This window comes from Chrysochloris asiatica, unplaced genomic scaffold, assembly GCF_000296735.1.
Source record: "Chrysochloris asiatica unplaced genomic scaffold, ChrAsi1.0 scaffold00242, whole genome shotgun sequence".
NCBI classification, from domain to species: domain Eukaryota; kingdom Metazoa; phylum Chordata; class Mammalia; order Afrosoricida; family Chrysochloridae; genus Chrysochloris; species Chrysochloris asiatica.
The window spans coordinates 114,386-122,166 of record NW_006408760.1 but is presented as its reverse complement, the minus strand read 5'-3'; positions in this window follow the sequence as shown (position 1 = coordinate 122,166).

Genomic DNA, 7,781 nt, shown 5'->3' with positions numbered 1-7,781 from the left:
AAAGAAAAAACAAAAAACATTTGGCCAGTTAACCTCTCAGCCTCATGCACCATGTCTGACCCACCAAACCCAAATCACTGTCACTCAGTGTTTTAAATGGAGCATCTGTCATCAGTAAGCAGTGCCCAAAGAAAAAGAATGATACAGGGCAGAAAGAGAACACACCCCTAAGCAGTTTCAAAATAGCTTTTAAAACAGTCTGCAATAATTGATCAAAACCATTCACAATTCCACTACTAGTAGTGTGTCTTTAAGTCACCTTAACTTCATTAAGTGCCTGATGTTTAGTAACTTCCCTGCATATGGGTTGTTGTTGTTGTTATGTTGCCGTGGATTCGATTCCGACTCATAGCGACCCTGTATAGGGTTTCTGAAGCTGTAGTAAATCTTTACAGGAGCAGAAAGCCTCCTCTTTCTCCTGCAGAACAGCTGGTAGTTTCGATCTGCTGACCTTGCGGTTCGCAGCCCGCTTCGTAACCACTACGCTACCAGAGCTAGAGACCTAATATGCTAATGAAGAATGGCTTTCTCCTACAAGGGGAATTGAGCCATGATCTTAATCTTGATTAGTGCTTCATCATGGTTGTGTAATTTTTGCCTATGTGCATTGCCATCCTACTTGTTCAGCAATTTTCTACCTGTATATGTCTGCATAACCAAGGTGGCTACCAACATTCTTGGAGGCACTCAGTTCAGACTATGCTTTTCCTTACACAATGAAATGAAGTTACCTTTCACGTTCCCTACTCGGTTTTTGCCTTTTAGGGCCTGTTGTTGTTGTTGTTGTTAAGTGCTGTCGAATCAGTTCCAACTAATAGCAACCCTGAGTGTTTCTGAGTGGGAGGTGAGCTTGAACAACCAACCTTGTGGTTCAAACCAACCTTGTGGTCAAGTGCCTAGTCAAACCAAGTAGGATATGGAGTTCCTGGCAACATTTTCTGGAGAATCAGCCAGAAGTTATCACTGGAAGTGGTCCAGATGAAGGAACAGACTGAACGTCCATTGATCACCAGATTTTTCTAGGGGACAACCAGCTGGTCCTTGAGACTGGCACCACTTTAGACTCATTGGTGACTCCTCTGGGAAGGATGCCTTTTGCATCCCCTACTCAGCCTTTGTCCTTTTGGGCTTAGTTGGAGTCACACTGAACAGGACTCAGAGTTCCTGGCAACACCTGGATCAAGAAAGACAGCCGACAGGTTGAGGAAAAGTATGACAGGGCCACTTTAGGAAGCACCTTGCATTGGGATGTGCTTTCAATTATGTCAACAATGAGGAAGGCAGAGAAGGACCCACTAGGGTGCACCTGTGTTTTTAGACCAAGATACTGGCACTTCCCTGCCTATTTCAGAGGCCAAAGAGTGATGCTCCAGGTTGACTTTGCTAGTCCCACATGAAACCTTCTATATAAAGGTCAAAGGGACATTCACTACCCAAAAGGATCTAAGCGCAGGTAGAATACAACTGTACCACATCAGTGAATCCTTTCTTGTCATATGGTTCTTTCTCTCTACACCCCATAAGGTGGGAGTATTAGTGGAAGAAATACTGGAGAAGTTGACTTTTCTCTGGTCCCTACTGAAGATTTCTCAGTCTGAGGTTGTTTCTAAGTCTTCCGGTTTCTCAGCTGTGACTGTTGTTGTTGTTGTTGTTAAGTGATATTGAGTATTCCGACCCATAGCGACCATGTATAGGATTTCCAAGGAGCAGCTGGTGAGCTTGAACTACCGACCTTGCAGTTCAAATGGCTTTGCAGTCTGGCGCATTAACTCACGGCCCCACACCAGGACTGGTATAGGGAGACTTACACTTGATATGAGTCTGAGTTTTTTAGTCTGACTGCACTTCTGGTTACCTGAGTGTGGACAGGAGACAGGATATTACCTGAGCAGACCTAAAAGAACACCAAGATCTATAACATATTTCCACAAGGAATAGATAGGAAGGCATCTCCCTAGTGTATCTGCAATTTAGGGGCTTTGATGAGAAGGAATCATGCTGCTTTCAGGGGCTCCATAGCAGACTCCCCAGCTCCCTTTATTGCCGCCTTAGGATAACGCATTGGGCTGCAAGGTTGGTTTGAACTGCAAGGCTGGTGGTTCAAACTCACCAGTGCTCCTTCGAGCCCCTGTACAGGATAGCTATGAGTTGGAACTGACTCAACAGCACTTAATGGAATCCTGACTTGGGAACATCTTACAGCAAGACTCACTAGTTTGAGACAGCTTTCAATTTTCAAATGGCTGTATGAGATCCTTGGTCATCAGGAGAAACACGCTTTCCACATCAAGGATATACCTTGGACTCTGAGGATGCTGATGAGTGGATGAGCCTTTTTTGCTGCCTTAACAGATGATCACAAACTTAGCTGTTGAAGCAAATCAATTTAGAGATAGATTTAACTCAAATGCCACAACAATTTCACTTTTTATTAATTCTACTCCCCAGTACCATTTCAGCAGGGTGTTATTCAGTTCCCATGAATATGATTTTGTTTCCTTGATATTCCTATTGTGGATTTCTAATTTTATTACATTGTGGTCTAAGAAGATGCTTTTTAATTTTATTATTCTGATATTTTAAAATTCATGGAGATTTGCTTTGTGGCCTAATACCTGATCTATTCTGAAGAATGCTCCATGTGCCCTGGGAAAGAATGTGTATTGTGCTGCTGTTGGGTTGAATGCTCTGTACAGATCTATGAGGTCAAGTTTGTTGATTGTGTTGTTCAGTTCCTGTGTCTCCCCTGAGCTTTTTTGGTTGTTCTGTCCTTTTTCTTAAGTGGTATATGAAAATCTCCTATTATTATAATAGAGGTGTCTATTTCTTCAATTGTATTAGGATTTGCTTTATGTAATTTGATACTCTTTCATTGGTAGCATAGCTATTTATTATGGTTATGTCCTCTTGTTCAATTGATCCTTTAACCATGAGATAATGACCTTCTTTGTCTCTTATGCTGGTCTTTGCTTTAAAGTTTATTTTGTTTGAGATTAATAGTGCCACTCTTGCTCATTTTTTATTGCAATTAGCTTGGCATAATTTTTCCCATCCTTTATTTTTTAATCTGTTTTTATCTTTGTGTATTAAGTGAGTGTGTTGGAGACAGCACATAGGAGAATATTGCTTTCTTATCCATTCTGTTACTCTCTGCTTCTTGATTGGTGCATTCAATCCATTGATGTTTAGTATAATTATTGATAAGTATGGATTAATTGTTGTCATTAAAATGTTTGTTATTGTGGTGCTGCTGGTTTCTTTGATATATATGACTTCTTGTGCTGAGTTTATTTTTGTGTGTGTTTCTTCTTGTCAATTTGTACAGAGTGTTAATGTTTCCATAATCTTTTAGGATAATTCTTTTCTTGATTTTATGTGGCGACGTATCCAGTTTCTTTGATGTTACCCTATATACTATTAAATTCTTCCTTTTTTTATGACAGATTATTTTATTCTGAGATCTACCTGACCTCCTCACCACCTGGATCTCTGTTACTATACTTTTCCCTTCTTTTATTCTGTAGCTATCCTGTTCATGGACTGACGTCCCAAATCCCCTTAATTCAGTCTTGTAGTTTTGTCCTGCCCTGGACTCTTCCATCTCTGTACTGAGGTCCAGGTGGTGTTGCCACATATGTCAGTTTCTGGTTGTTGTCTGGTCTTGTTGATTCTGTCAGAAAAACTCTCTTTAGTACATTTGGAGGACTGGCTTGGCCTTTACAAAATCCCTTAATTTCTGTTTATCCCAGAATGTTTATATTTCACCGTCTTTGTGCTTCTGCCACAAATTCGCCCAGCTGTGAGTCTTCCAACCTTCTAAGTATTCCTTTATATGTGGTTCAGAGTTCTGGGACCATCCCCTGAGCCTGCTTGGTCGGGTATTCTGTGTTGTTGTTGGCGCTCTTTACTACATGTCCACCCAATCCGCCATCTTGTTTGTGCCCCTATCCATTTTTTAAAGTGGTGTATTAAAATTTCCCACTATTATTGTAGATTTGTCTATTTCTTTCATTAATTCTAGTGGGTTTTGCTTTGTATAGCTTGGTGCTTTTTCAATGGAAGCATAGTTATTTATTATGGTTATGTCATCCTGCTCAATTGACCCTTTAATCATGAGATAGTGTCCTTCTTTATATCTTATGCTAGCTTTTTTCTTAAAGTTTATTTTATCAGAGATTTGTATTGCCACTCTGGCTCATTTTTTATTGCAATTAGCTTGGTGTATTTTTTCCATCCTTTATCTTTTAGTCTGTTTTTGTCTCTGTGTATAAGGTGAGTCTCTTGCAAGCAGCATATTGAAAGGTCTTATTTTCTTTTCCATCTTCCACTCTCTGTCTTTTCACTGGTGCATTTAATCCATTGGCATTCAGTGTAATTATTGATTGTTGTTGTTGTTGTTAAGTGCCATCGAGTCGATTCCAACCCATAGCAACCCTGTATAGGGTTTCCAAGGAGCAGCTGGTGAGCTTGAACCACCGACCTTGCAGTTCAAACATCTTTGCAGTCTGATAGGAATGGATTATTTGCTGTCATTTTGTTACTTTTTTTGTGGTGCTGCTTATTCCTTTGTTCTACCTGCCTTCTTGTGCTGAGTTCATGATTTTTGTGCTCTTTCTTGTCAGTTTCTTCTCAGTTTTAATGTTTCTATGTTCTACTTGGATCTTCATTTTCATGGTATGTTTTGAAGTATTAACTTTCTTTGTGGTTACCCTATAATCTGCTAACTTTTCTCTCCATTTAAGACAGTCTATTGTATCCTGCAATTTATCTGACCTGCTCACCACCTGGATGTCTGTTCCTATATTTTTCTCTTTTTTGACATTGTTATTATTTTGATCTTTGCTTGACCTCCCAGGTCCTCTTAATTCATTGTAATTTTGTTATGTTCTGGACTCTATTTGTTGACTGAATTCCAGGTCTGTTGCCATGTCTATCAATCTCTGGTTGTTGTCTGTTCTTTTTGGTTTTCAGTCCAAAGAACTCCCTTTAGGATGTTTTGAAGCACTGGGTTGGCTTTGACACAGTCTTTATCTTCTATTTATCCTGTAATTTTTTTATTGCACCATCGTATTTGATTGACAGCTTTGCTGGGTATATGATTCTTGGTTAGCAGGGTTTTTTCTCTTAGGGTTTTATATATGTCTCCCCATTGACTTCTGTGATTCTTCCTGTTTTAGAATGACAATAATTCTTAAGTAATTCCTCTTCATGTTAGTTAATATGAATCTTAGACTCTCCAGATTTTTTAAATCTTTTTTTCTGCTTGCTCTTCTATCTTAGCAGTATTGAGAGATTTGTCCTCCAGCTTGCTGGTTCTGGCTTCCATCTTGTCAATTCTACTACTGTGTCCTTTCAGTGTATTGTCCATTTCTGATATTTTATTATTAATCATCTGGACCACTTTTTGCAGGCTTTGAATTGTTTCCAATGCTATATCTATCTTGTTTGATTGCTCCTGTAGTACTTTCCTGATGTTTTACTTATTTTCTTACACCCCTCTGCAAAGCATTTGAATTTGTCTCCAAATTAGTCTTCTGAATTCCTTCTCAGGCAAATCCAAAGCCTGCTCTTCTTCTAATGTGAAGCCTATATCTGCCTCCAACATTTTTGTCTCAGTTACTCTTCTGTTTCTGGACATGCACTGAGATCTTTTGTCATTTTTCTTGGAAGTTTTTCAATAGTTAGATGTGTTTTCAATGATTAAACGAATGTATGTTGCTGTGTTGTTGATGCTGTGATGTGATCTGAAGATAGGCTTCCCTTTTCACATCTCTTATTACTCAACTGCGAGCAATCTTAGCAAGTGTTGGCTATCTATGTAATATGTTGTTGTTAAGTACTGTTGAGTCAGTTCCAACCCATAGCAACTCTGTATAGGGCTTCTGACAAGCAGAGCTGGTGAGCTTGAACCACCAATCTTGCAGTTCAAATGGCTTTGAAGTCTGGCATAATAGCCCACAGCACCACACCAGGACTCCAACATGTAATGTGTAGCATCTGCTGTTGCGTCCTGTCTGGATGGTGGGATATTATAGGGTAGGCTTGTAGGCTGGCTATATGGCCACGATTGCAGTCACTTCTTGGCTAATGTAGGGAGAGAAAGCTCCCACCCCCAGGAAAAAAGTAAGACCAGAAGTCCAAAAACAGAAACAAAATAAAAACAAAAACAAGCACACAAAACCAAAAACAAAACCGTAGGAGACTGTCTAGTAGTCTTTGCTGTGCAGGTCATTGTGCATGTACAGTAGAAACCTCCAGTGGTAGGTGGGGGTGTACACTTTCTCAGGTCCCCCCTTTAGTCAATGCCGTGGAGGTACACAGATAGAGGTTGAGAAATGAATGGAAGAAATATTGTTCACAGTTTTTATCTCTGAAGATCAGTTATGTATCTGCATATGCACAGTGTATTCTTAAAATGACCACGTCCTTATATATAGTAGTTGGTATTGGATCTTGCCTTTTATATTGGGGTTTTACAAGGTGCAAATATGGTTTGGCTGTATGGCCAGACCTGCTGTCTCTTGCTAGGTCAGGCAGGAATACAGGCTCCCATCCAAGTAGGAGAGTTAACTTTAGGGCTAAATCCCAGAATCAGAGGTCATAAGAAGCTGCCAAAGCATTAGCTGGAACTGCTGGGGCTTTCAGGGATTTCCTCTTAGTGCTGTGAAAAAACTGTACCCTGTGAGTGCAATCCTGGACACTTTTGGGGGTATGCTCCCACCAGCCTGAAGTTGCCTGGGCTGGGCAGAGAGAGTGCAACAAGGGAGAGGAGAAAAGAAAAGTTTTAAAAGCTGTCAATTTGTTGTTGCGCCACCACCGCCGTGGTTCACTCTCCTGTTGGGCTTTCTTAGCAGCAGCAGCCACCACCACCCTGTAACAGGTGACTTCACATCCTCCTCTTCTTCCTGCTGAGCCACCCAGCAGTATGACTTTTCCACTCCTGGTTATTTTGGGGCCCTGCAGATGGTGACCACGGCCCACAACCATTAGCCTGGATCCTGGAGTCCCACCACCTCCCCCACCACCACCCCCAAAACTTCCTCAGCCTCTGCAGCTTGAGCTTCTCTGACCAACTGAAGCTTCGCCAGGCTGCAGGGGAAGGGCAGAGGGGCTGCCTTGGGCCAGCGTGGCAGGGCAGCTCCCCAGCCACTCCCCAGCCGCTTCCACCAGTACCAGCAGCATGGGCCATGTCTGGAGGGTGGGCACAGCCCCACAGTTGGCCCAAGAGAAGATCCAGGCCCAGAGACTACTGCCCATCAGAACCCCAACTGAGGAAAGGAGCTCCATCCTTGGTCTGCTGCCGCCCACAGCACCCAACGAATCCTCTCTCAGAAAAGAAGTTTTAAAATCAAGGATGGGAAAATCGGAGAAAATTGTCATTCTCCATGGCCAACTTGTTCATGGTATGCATTTGTACAAACAACCAAAGATAAACAGACAGAAAAGCAAATATAAATCACCACTAACCAAGATCACCTCTGCAAATAAAAGTGAAAATAATTTTTGGCAGAATTCTGTTTCATCTGATTTAACTCAGAAGCAGGAAAAATAGCCTTATAAAAATACCGAGAACATTAAAAATTTTGAAGAAATCAGCATTTCTAAGTGAAGTAAACCAAAAGGATAATTACGCCTTAGCAAAATTTAGTGATCTACCTTCTCCTAGTCTTCTTCCCAAACCTCTCCAGTCACTGCATAGGAAGCATTGTTGAAAGCTCTAACCAGAATAGGGAGCTGATGGCAGTACACATAAAAAAAAAAAAAAAAAAAAAAAAAAAAAA